The sequence below is a fragment of the Rhinopithecus roxellana genome, chromosome 14 (assembly GCF_007565055.1).
Source record: "Rhinopithecus roxellana isolate Shanxi Qingling chromosome 14, ASM756505v1, whole genome shotgun sequence".
Taxonomy (NCBI): Eukaryota; Metazoa; Chordata; class Mammalia; order Primates; family Cercopithecidae; genus Rhinopithecus; species Rhinopithecus roxellana.
In genome coordinates, this window is record NC_044562.1 from 117,582,459 (window position 1) to 117,595,300 (window position 12,842).

Consider the following 12,842-nt stretch of genomic DNA (forward strand, 5'->3'; position numbering starts at 1 on the left):
AGCGATTCTCCTGCCTCAGCCTTCCGAGTAGCTGGGATTACAGGAGCATGCCACCATACCAGGCTAATTTTTATATTATTAGTGGAGACGGGGGTTTCACCATGTTGGCCAGGCTGGTCTCGAACTCCTGACCTCAGGTGATCCACCTGCCTCGACCTCCCAAAGTGCTGGGATGAACCACCGTGAACCACTGTGCCCAGCCCTCAAATTCTTCTCTTGCATTCACCTGCTTTCGTCTTCAGGGACAAGAATTACAATGTAGTCATAAAGCAGGGAAGATTCAGGACATTCTCTGCCAGAATAAATCAAATCAGACTTAGAGGTAAATATATTTCATCTTCAAGAGATTTTATGAGGAAAAAAATAAGTCATTAATTTTGATAGCTTTTAGTATAAACAGGTAAACAAACAAAGCCCCCTATATATTATTAACCTTTTTATTAATGTATGTTGAGTTTAGTTGTACAGCTAAACTTTATTCTAAAGTGTTTAAACCAGCAAATCATCTTAATTAGCCAGAAAAATATATTTGCCATATTCTCCGTCTTATCTACGTATTGTCAATAGCTGATTAGCTAGCCAGGCATGGTGGCTATGCCTGTGATCCCAGCACTCTAGAAGGCTGAGGTGGGGGGGATCACTTGAGGTCAGGAGTTCAAGACCAGCCTGGCCAACATGGTGAAATGCCATCTCTACTAAAAATACAAAAATTAGTCAGGCATGGAAGCGCGCACCTGTAATCCCAGCTACTCAGGAGGCTGAGGAAGGAGAATCACTTGAACCCAGGAGGCAGAGGTTGTAGTGAGCTGAGTTCGTGCCACTGTACTCTAGCCTGGGCAAGAAAGCAAGATTCTGTGTCAAAGAAAAAAAATAGCTAATTAGCTGATGCTGGATTGTTTACATTCTGGATTATTGGTGGCAAATCTGATTTTTTTAGCTTTGGAAAGTCTTTTCAAATAAAAAAAAAACTAAACTTTATTATGATTTGGAATGCTCTTATTGTAGGAAAGATGAATAAAGAGAGGTCTAATGCTTCAGAATGAGGCTCCCCTTGGTAAAAGAATTAACTCAAATTTAGGAACATGATATGAGTGGTTCACCTAGGGCCCTGGGGAGGAAGGGACTACATCTTACACGACATTGATTCGAAATGCAGAATGCCAACTTCTTAATTTACCATCACAGGATATTCCCTCTGGAGGTGATCACCAGGAGGCCAAGCTACAAATCAGGAAGATGTGTGCCACCCTAGAATTTGGTAGGTGGGGGGCAACAGTCTTGGTTAGTCTAACATACGGAAATTAATCTAAAGCATGGAAATGAATCTAAAGCAATGATTCTCAATCTTTAACTCGCATCAACATCACCTAGAGAGCTTGTTAAAATACAACTCCTAGCATTTCCAAGTCAGTCGGTCTGTAATAGGACAAAATAATTTGCATTTCTACAAATTCCCAAGTGAGGCTATGCTGCTGATCCCAAGCCTACAACTGGAAGGAACTAGATAAATTGTATTTTTATCCATTTATGCGTATTTTTGTCTGCATAACTCATATTGGTGTTTAAAACTAAAGTCCATCCTCCCCTGAACAATGGTGGATTCACGAATGTTTTACTTTCCAGATTAAATATTCTTCATCAGTCAGTCAACTATGAGACATCTTTATTTCACGTCATAATTCTCAAAAACTTAGTGTATACTACTTGTGCGTTAGATTAAAGCCTTCCTGGTGCAATTATTTGGAAACATGCTATTCTCTCGTTAAAAACACATGTTTGCAATAGGTCTCTTAAATGTGCTACTTTGGCTGGTTATTTCCACACATTGTATAATGATTATTGCCAGCTTCTACTTCAGTCTTCAACATTTTACTGATTTCAAGGACTAAAGATGCCAATCTAGATCAGTAAGAATTACATTCATCTATAACTAACAAAAAACTTGATTTACAGAAGCTCTGACCTAAATGTTTATTTTTCCACATAAAAAGAAATCTGAATTGAAACCCCCCAGAGCTACTTCAGCTTTTCAAATGTGTGGTCAAGGACCCAGACTCTTGCATTCTTCTCTGCCTTCTGGTGAATGTTGGATTTGGTTACTTGATTGTTGCCTCACTGTAACAAAACGGTTGCAGCATCCCCAGACTCCAATCATTATTTCAGAAGGAAAGAGTAATAAAATAAGGAGGAAGCGTACTTATATCTGAAACTCAAAAGCTTGCCATGAAATCCTCAATTCAAATCTCTCTGGCTGGCACCATGAAAAATGACCACTGCTAGTTGTTCAGAAGGGTGATCATTTTTAGGTGGATATGTGACCACCCCTCTCCCACTAAAACTGACATTCAATTAGGAAAGAGAGCAGAGAGATTTCATTTACCAATGTATGCTCTACTGCTACAGTTGGATATTTCACCCTGTCAGACCTCAGCTCTCACTACAATAAAGGACATCAAGACTGTTCTGGGAGTCTTCAACCTAGACACGAGATCACCAGACTGCTTCCTAAATAAAGTAGGCAAGCATCCTTTCTTTCTTTCTTTAGAAAGAGCTGCAAATCCCACCAAATCATTAGCATGAAATATGCTAGCACCAGTGATGCCCAAAGTGCTAGAGATTTGTGAACACATCTGCAAATAAAAATATTTTCATCAAATATTCCTAAAGCAGCCCACAGGCCCACCCACAGGTAGCCAGAACTCCCCGAAGAGTGTTTCAGTCATTCCCTTACACATTGCATGCTAAGGTATCGCCTGTCTAATAAAAGGTTATGACACTGAATAAGACATCACCACTAACCTCAAGAAACTTAGAGACGAATGTGAGAATGATCAGAGTAAGAAGAGGGATGACACACTGGACCTTGTTCCTCTTATGTCCATTTCTTCTCCCGCTACATCATGGAAGCTGATCTCTGCATAAAGAAACCACAAGGTGATGTGCCTGGGTCATAATGAAACAGAATTCCTGGCCTATGGCAGCAGAGCGTCACTGTCCAATCACTGTGTCTCCTCCACTCTCAAGAAAACTACCCTTCAAACCCAGTGTGGCATAGCAGCAAAAGGCTCAAGCTCTGGGGTTGGCCACCTCTTTTCCACTTACCTGTAGGAAACTCAGGCAGGCGCTTAGCTTCTGCACCTTAGTCTTTCCACCTGAATATGAGCATGATGATAACAGTGTCAAACTTATAGAATTTGTCATAGATTTCAAATATATGTACAAACTTAGAACTGTGCTTGAGAGATAAGCACTAGAGGAGGGTTAGCTGTTGCTTATAAACACCAAGAAACTGAGTTTCATCACCTATAGCACTGCATATTCATACTCCGCCCACGAAGTGCCTGGACCTTCATCAAAGTCCCCAAAATTCTTGCTCAGAAATTTCTACTGTAAAAGGAAGGCTCTATTCCACATCCCAGGGCCTGTGCCTAAGATCAGTCTCAATGAGCATCAGATCTTTTGTTTTTCAGAATAGAAAGCCACGGGATGGACTTTCTCACTGTTACAATAAAAGAGCCGGCAGGACCCAGGGAAAACAGTTCCTCTCTTTAGGGGAGAGTCTCAGATACGAAACAATTGAAGTTGAAACTCAACTTCATTAGAATTCTTTTGACCACCTGAGCTCATTTCTCCATGTGCTTAAACAATGCAAAATAAGCCACAAAGGACTCAGCCTGGCAGAAGTTGAAACATAAAGAGTATTATTTTAACCTTAAATTGGCAACTAAAAGATTCCCAACCAGGCTGTCCCAAATAGATCTGGCACTTGCACCCTGAGATTTGGGATTTGGCTGCAGCTGGTTCCAAAAGGTTGCGCTAAGGCTTACGAGCCTCATCTACCCTCGTAACCAATAATGCTAACCAGGCTCGGTGCTCATCAGCTCACTCACAGACACAATCAGCTCCCTGAGGAGGGGGATTTTCACAGTCCAGGGCAGCCCAATATGCAAACGGAAACATTTCCTTTTTACACTAACATATAAAGGAGTCCCTTGCAGTTCAGCGTTCCAGGTAATGCGTTAGTCTCTTCCTTTAATCTTCCTGAGTCCAAGGCTGTGTGTGCCTCTCTAATCGCAATACCTAGTCCTGTATCTCAAGTCCTGTGCGTGTTCAACAAATATTTGCTAAATATATAAATGCCTCATAATCCAAAGACCACCTTGGGTGTGATAACTGCTGGCTGATTATCTCTGAATGAGATCTTCCTGACTGCATCCCATTCCAAAATAGGATTAGAGACAGCCTCCATGGGCACACGAGAGAACTACAGCCAAGAGAATCTTGGCCCTGACTTCAGCATTCAGCACCGTGGGGACCTAGCCTTGGAAGCCTGACAGAGAATCTATACCAAGAGTCTTGTCTGATGAGGCCCTCAAGGATGCAGGAGGAAGGAGTGCCAGGTTGGCTCAGCTGTTTGGATCCCTTCGCACTATCCTCTCCTTGATTTGTCAGGTTAATCACAGCTGCCTAAATCCTACTAAAATTCGGAAATTAAAGCACAGTAGCACTGTTCCATTATCCCATTAGGGATACATCCTATTCTGATTTCCATTCCAGTAGGCAGATAGAAGTGTTCATTCATCACCCTTAAAGGGGTGGCCATCTCAATTGTTCTCCTTACCTTGAGAACAGATGTAAAGCTGCAATTCCCAACTATCACCATGATTGAATTCCCTCCAGCTTTGGGTGATTCCGTGCGTTGCCTCCTTCCAAAGTGAGGAAAGAGGTTTTCTTGATTCTCCTTTCTGAACACTTTCTATTCACTTAAGCACAAATCTCTCAACCTTCCTACGCATGGTGGTTTCAGCATGGCTGTTTTCTGCCTAGGTGGATATCTGACATTCATTTTGGCTGCTTCTATGTTTGGTGCATTCTTATCTAAAGAACTTGCTATCAACGCTGAAAATAAACGATCGGTACTTGCTCTCCTAGCATTATTTACAGCCAGAATCAAATTTGTAACCAAGGTTTCAGCAAAAAAAAGACCCATCCACACTGGAGTCAGGAAAAAATGAGGAGAGTTTCTCTCTCTCTCTCTCTCTCTCTCTCTCTCTGTCTCTCTCTCTCTCTCTCCCCCCCCCCCCCCCCCGCCCCAAACTCTATCATGAAGTGGCAGCAGAGGGCAGTGGCTACAAGGTTGAGTCCTTGACACAAGAACTGGGGGCGGTGCGGGTGGGGAGTGTTTGTCAGCTTTGGTCAGGCTAAAAATGATTCTCTGGTGTACAGTGGTACAAATGTTTGCATCTATGTCTCGGTGGCAGCTGAAAACCAGTTCTGATTCAGGACTTGGGATGTTGATTACCTCTGGCTTGGCACTGCAGCCCTCCCAAAACTTCCGTAAGTTACTCTATATCCTTTTGACAAACTCTTTTTCTGTTTAGTCACCGAGAGTTGAAGTCTATCATTTCTAACTTACAGCCCTGACTAACCCAGTAAATTTCCTGCAGAACTGATGCTTTTCCTCAAATTCTCCTCTCATAATAGTGATGGCTTTGGACCCCCCGTGTAAAGGTGAGTGTAAAGCTTTACTCAGAATACAACTTTCAGACACCCAGATGGGCACATTGAGATGGTGTTCAAGTGAAGCCTGAGCTCACCCAGCTAGTGAATAGAAGAGTGGAGACTTGGACCTAGGTTTTCTGACTCCAAGTCATGTACATTTTTTTAGAGACAGGGTCTCACTCTGTTGCTCAGGCTGGAATGCAGTGGTGCAATCATAGCTCACTGTAGCATGAAAGTCCTGGACTCTAGTGATCTTCCCACCTCAGCCTCCCAAGTAGCTGAGACTGTAGGTGCGTGACACCATACCCAGCTAACTTTTTTTTTTTTTTTTTTTTTTTTGTAGAGAAGGGTTCTCGCTATGTTGCTCAGGTTGATCTCGAACTCATGGCTTCAAGTGATCTCCCCTGCCTTGGCCTCCCAAAGTGCTAGTATTACAGGTGAGAGCTATTCTGTTTTTCTCAGCAAAAAGAAACAAATCCCTTTTGAGTTGTCAAGCCAACTTAAGTAAGTGCTGTACTTTACATTCACTTGTAACAAATTTATACTAAAAGTAGGAGCTACACATCATTGCTCAATGAAAACCTTACATGTTGTTTTCCGTTGTCACACAGCGTAGATCATTAATAATACCACAGTTTTGCAGGCCACCCAAGGCAAAGCTGGTGCTAAAACGCCAAAACCTTTTTTCACGTGTAGTTAATTGGCTGCTTCTCTGTAGTGTGTATCTGCGTGTCTGCTCACACCCATGGAGTTATATTCTTATTAAGAATCAGTTGTGTTTGTTCTGAAACCTAGTTAGGACCATTGTACTTGTTATTGCAAATTCGTAATTGAATAAAATATGAGGAAAGCCAATTAAATCCTAATTTTTTAAATTTATTATTTTGAAAAGATACAATAGAGGCAAGTAACTAAAACTGCTGAGGAATTAGGAAGCTTACAACTGTCCAACTGTAAAGTCACAAAAGTAAAGAAAGATTCTATCCTCAGAATGCTTTTCAATGGACTTTCAATTCTCAATTCACATTCTCATTCTGATTCTTAAAGTTCTCCATTTAAAGACACTGACACTGGCAATTATGGAAGATACGTTACGTACACAGTTTATGCAACAAAGAAATAAAGGTATTCCAATCAGCACAACAATACTTAGAGAATGCCCTGAACATACCTCATCATATTCAAGAGTGAATATGCATATGCGTCCTTTAAAGTACACGTAAATGTAATGCGTAAATTATTATGCATCCTTTTTTGTGACTCTCCACTTTTAGCTGTCCGTAGATTAGCTGGGTCCAGTTGCATCAGATAGGAAACCAATCGCTTTTCTTTTTTTTGCAGTCACTCTTCTGGAAGAGAAATCCACCTGTTCTGGATGATGTAGTTATGGGACAGACTTAATTACCTGTCGTGTGTCTGGGTGCTGTTGATCTACCTTTCTAGACCATTTTTGCTATGTACACCAGCTTCTGTGAGGTGGGCTCTTCCTCCCATTCACAGAGAATTGGGAATTCATTGGTTGCAGAATTCTCAGAGACACAGCTGGGCACGGTGGCTCACGCCTGTAATCCCAACATTTTCGGAAGGATAGGTGGGTGGATCACCTGAGGTCAGGAGTTCGAGACCAGCCTCGCCAACATAGTGAAACCCCTGTCTCTACTAAAAATTAAAAAATTAGCCGGGCATGGTGGCAGGTGCCTGTAATCCCGGCTACTCAGGAGGCTGAGGCAGGAGAATCACTTGAACCCAGGAGGCGGAGCTTGCAGTGAGCTGAGATCGTGCCACTGCACTCCAGCCTGGGCGACAGAGCAAGACTCCATCTCAAAAAAAAAAAAAAAACAAAAAAAATACACTGTCCTAGTGGCAGTGGAGAATACATTTTATTGACATTTCTCCAAACCCATGGAAGGTACACCACCAAGAGTGATCCCTAATGTAACTGGGGACTCTGGGTGATAATGATGCATCAATGCAGGCTCATCAGTTGCGACAAAGTTACCGCTTCAGTGGCCAGGGATGATGATGGAGAAGGCTACACGTGTTGTGGGGGCAGGGGATACGTAGAATATCTCTGTTCCTTCTGCTCAATTTTGCTGTGAACCTAAAACTGCACTAAAAAACTAAGTCTATTTTAAAAAATACTCTGTTCTTTAAAAACGTCTTCTTCAAACAGATATTAATATTTATGTAGCCATAGCAGCATAAAAGCCTAAGGCTGCTCTCAGAGAAGACTAGGGGTGGAGGATTCATTTTAAATGTCTTTAACTGGTGTAATAATCATCAAGAGGATGAAAGGAGAAAAGTGCAACAATGTATTTATCAGAAAAACTGAGAATGCAGAGTCTCAGAATAAACTCTGACATCTACGTCTGTTTACCTGAGCCTTTAGATGGCTCGCCCAGTTTGTAATCTTTCAGAAACAAAAGAGCAAACAGTGAGAAATCATTCACACCCTCTGCACAACTGCCAGCCCATTTCTAAAGTACCTCACTAAAAGGAGCTAAGAATGTGGACAAAGAGAAATCAAATGGGATTTTTTAAATGCTTTCTTTAAAAAACTGAATGTGCTTTTCCATTTTGTGCTATTTTTTTTCTCTATATGCTCTGCTTCTCCTGGATGAAGCTGTTATGTAACTGCTCTCACGGAGAGGAGATCATTTCCTGGCCCCAAAGGAGTTCTCGGAATACTGAGAGAACATGTTACGAGATGGACCCCAAAAGAAGAGCATCTGGTTGCCCTAAGTATAATGCTCGCAGCAGAGAAATCACCATAAATAGCTTTAACAGAGACCAAATGTGTCCGTTTCAATCCAGTGTTTTATCACCCACCAAGGGAATTTATCTGGGTGAAGGGAGAGACGGGGAGTGAAGTCATTTAGCAGGGCATGGTTCATAACTCTTTTATTGGGACCAACAGGTCAAGGTCTTTAACAGCTGTAAGATGGAAAGTTAAAGTCATTGTTATCCAACCACATTTAAAGAATGAAAACATAATTGAGAGAGAAGAAAACTAGTTCCTCCAAAGGTTAGGGAAAAGAGAGGGGACTGTATTTAAAAGGTGATTTGGAGAATTAGAGAGGGAGATTGTACGTGCTTTTTTGCTTAATCAGAATATACTTGTAAAAAATCGTAAGTAAAATTTCCTGAGTGGTACTATCTTCCGATCCTGATACATTTGGGATTTTATTACTGTCTCCAAGGAAATGAGTTGAGGATGCTAGTCTTAGGAGAATTAGCATGTACTAAAAGTGAACTAACAGGCTTCTGTCATAGGAGAAATATAACCATGGAGCACATTGATTTGCTGCGAACTAACAAAAACCACAACAAACAGTTGCTAATACAAGCACATGTCTATGCAAAGAATACATGCATATTTAAGAATTATTTATTTTATTTAAATAGGAAGAAGCACTCATATGGCATGGAACGGATAAGATATTTTAGTGCACTGTAAAAGGTGCACCTCACTCTATGAGGAGGTAAGGAGAAAGTCCACAAATAAAGCTTAATGGATTGAATTCTGGTGAGACACGGTGACTCTCTCAAATGGAAATTCAGGCATTCCATGGAGAGCCTGTAGGATTAACTAAATTGCTGGCATTTTTCCTTGTCAGGATGGCAGAAAACACCAATGTACCACCACTGCTGGAGGCTTTGCGTATGTCCTGGCATCACCAAAATCCTCTTGCTTTGGAAAATTAAGCTGAACTGTGAAATTTGATCACAGTATCCACTGGAGGAATCTATTTTAACTATCCTGAATCCACTCTCCAGAGAAGTCCTTACTTGTCAGATGTCTTATGGACCAAGTTGCAAGTATTTCAATTTAGATAATGTGGCATAAATGGAATAATTAAAAAATAAATAGAGCCTGGCACATGGGCAAAACTGAGACTTTTTTCTTATTTGTCTTCCAAACTATTCTTTTCAGATCGGATCATGTGTAGACATTTAAATCAGAAATAGCTTGAGTGTTTCCCCTGCTGCAGTCCTACCATTCTTATAATGAAAGAGCTAACTGCCATCTTCACCAGCACATTACAGCATGCAAACAATCCAAGCCTTACTACAGATGATTGATTGAGCCACTAAAGGCATCAAAATCCTCTAATTGAGCTGTCTGAACAATATCAAACGCCCACAGAGATGTGGTGGGAAAAGAATTCAGACCTATCTCATCAAAAATAAACCCTTTTTAATTGAAATCAGCAGCTTCCTTGCCTTTGTTTCATCCTATCATCCACTACATCCACCACCATGAAGTCATATGTCTGCCTTGCCCAGGCAGAATTGTTTGATTTATTGACGGCTCAATACCTTGACCAGTATTAGGTATATCCGTATACTTATTACTGAGCACATACCTCTAACACCATTTTACTCTCTGGCAGCTGCCTTTGATCTCTGCTCCAAACCTGCATTTGTTGAATAACCAGGCTCTCTGACCTCTACCACATCTGACATTTTCCCCTCCAGGTCATCTTGCTGTCCTTCATTGCAGATGTCGACTATAATTTATCCCTTTTGCTAACACCACAGGAAGCCAAGTCCCTCTGAGGCCAATACCAGCATCCTGAGCTGATTGTGGTTATAATAAACCGCTGCCCACCATCCATCCGCCCACCTCCACTGTCTCTTCCCCTCCTCCTCTTTGAGCTGCCAGTCATTGCAGGAGTGCATTGACTGCCTGCGTGTGTCTACTTATAATAAAGTCATTACAGTGAGTGTTGCTTTTGTTAAAGGAAAACCACACTGTTACAACTGGATTTAAAGGATATGTTTTCTCCTAAGAATGACAGTCTCTGATGGGCATTCTTCCTTGTCACTTTGAGAGTGGCATGAGGAACAGTTGGAGGGGATGGAAATGTCCTATATCTTGCTTAGAGTGGTAGTTACCTAAATATATACAAAACTCGATGAACTCTATACTTTAAAAGATACCTATTATTGCATAAAAAGTACACTTCAAAAAGGTGATTGGAAAAAAACAATAGACAGATTGATAGACAAAACAAAGCATCAGCTAAATGCAAAACCAAATTCATCCAAATAACGAACCATCTCCAATTTTCTAACTTTACACTTAGGATCCAATTCCCTAAACTGAATATAATTTAGAGTTTTTATTTCATTCAGAGATTGTTAATGCAAAATTCGAAATGGTTGACATGTCACCTAAGCCCTGCCCAGTGTTTGATGAAACAGCATAAGCTATCACCTTGACACAACTTTAGGGAAAACAGGCAGCCTAATTTCCCCTATATACATACGGCTGGAGGCAAGAAATCTGATTTCAATGGAGAATTTCAAATAATCAGCATCCTCCACAACCCATATAAAGTGAGGCTAGGTTTGGAGGGATTCCAAAGCCAGGGGTAGCAAGAAGCCTTAGGCCAAACAGATGATTTAAAAGACATGTGAAGAAAAATTTCAAATATAATGTTTATAGAGCAAAATAACATTTGTTTTTTTCATTGTGCAAGGATATCTTGAAGGTGACAGCCAAGCTCAGCTGCTGCTTGTAAATCAAAATAACCCTTTCATTTTTACCTAACAAAGACGAGAAAGGGGAGAGAACAAGGTTACAAGGTGATATTCTTACCTAGTGGGAATACTGAAGGGAATGCCGTTGTTGTCAAAATGTGTAAGGTCTATAAATCACGTGGGTTAGAGTAACAGGACACACAATTAAGTATAATATTGAGAAAGCATGATTTTTCCTTGACAAGGATGAATTGTTCAATATAAACCCTGGGAAGAACTAATATGAACAAAGAAAAACATAAAGAGAATCCAGAATAAGGTAGTTTCTGAATATCAGATGATACAGAGCAAAGGAAAAAATATCATAAAATATTTCGTGCATAAAACCTTGATTATTCAAATTTTTGGTACACAGGAATAGCACATATATTGCAGAATAGAAGGTGATTAAGAAACAAGTTATTTAATTTTAGAGGGTAGTCACACATATGGACGCTACACACACATACACACACACACTTTTACACTCCCTGGTCTTAACACTCTTCACACTTCAGCTTATTGTTCACAGTGTAGATCCCAGCTGAAGGCTGGTGTGGAAGAAGCCAGGCAACAAAAGATGTGCATATGTGTTTAAGAATTTTCACTGTATTTTTAGGATGGATGTTGACAAACGACTTTAAAGTAGCTCAAAGAGAGGGGCATCATTTCTTGAAAAATGATGCTCCCTGGTTCATATAAGCTGACATATCATAACATTTATTTTGGTTTAACAAGCTGACAGCCTTCCAGCTGTAAATTAAGAGGCATTTCTAAATCAGCTGCACTGAGGCTTTATCAAGGCAGTTCTTGACCATTCAAGAGATTGCTGCCTAACCAGTCAAGTCAAGAAACTGGATCTAATCAAGTACATCATATCCTTTCAAATGTTTCAATAAAAAACACTTCCATGTGTTAGCATTTAAATACTGAAACACTGAAACATTTAGAAATATACAACTCTCTAGTATACTGCATGAGGTAGGTGTTATTATATCATCATATAACAGACAGAAGAGCTGTGGTTTAGAGAGGGTAAGTAATGGGCATAAAGTCACATGCAATGAACAGAGGCACCAGATAGGTCTGACACCTAAGGTCATGCAGCTGCAGAAGGCAAAATTGAATTTTGGTCACTGGTAGGGCACCTATGTAATTAGGACATTAAAAACACTAAAAGATAAAACCTTGTATTCAGCTGGGCGTGGTGGCTCACCCCTGTAATCCCAACACTTTGGGAGGCTGAGGTGGGTGGATCACATGAGACCAGGAGTTGGAGACCAGCCTGGCCAATATTGTGAGACACCCCCCACCCCACCCCGTCTTTACTAAAAATACAAAAAAATTAACTGTGCGTGGTGGCGCACGCCTGCAGTCCAAGCTACCGGGGAGGCTGAGGTTGGAGAATCGTTCCAACCCGGGAGGCGGAGGTTGCAGTGGGCGGAGATCACACCACTGCACTCCAGCCTGGGCGACAGAGCAAGACTCCGTCTCAAAACAAACAAACAAAAAACCTTGTATTCATTAAGAAGAAATTGTGTATTGCATTATTTTTTCACTTGAGAGGCTGGTATTTCAAAATGGTTAAGAACACAAACTAGCAGGCTGCCCCTACTGCCCCACTGCCCCACTGCCCCGCAGCCCCGCAGCCCCGCAGCCCCGCAGCCCCGCAGCCCCGCAGCCCCGCAGCCCCGCAGCCCCGCAGCCCCGCAGCCCCGCAGCCCCGAACGCCAGCCCGCGCCCACGATGGAGCCACCGTTCTTTAGCTGGAAGGAAGATGGCGCCTGGTGGACAGCAAAGGCTTTGATGCATAC

The 12,842-nt window shown here is 41.5% G+C and overlaps 1 long non-coding RNA gene across 2 annotated transcripts; it reads left to right on the forward strand.

Moving 5' to 3' along the window:
- Positions 1-5,190: 5,190 nt before the first annotated feature.
- Positions 5,191-9,670, forward strand: LOC115893225. 2 transcript variants are annotated; one of them, XR_004053202.1, is made up of 5 exons: positions 5,191-5,337; positions 5,419-5,511; positions 8,126-8,300; positions 8,908-8,984; positions 9,120-9,670. It is a non-coding gene; the product is annotated as an uncharacterized LOC115893225 (long non-coding RNA). The 2 variants fall into 2 exon arrangements; XR_004053203.1 differs by having other exon boundaries at positions 8,126-8,244.
- The last annotated feature ends 3,172 nt before the right edge of the window (positions 9,671-12,842 follow it).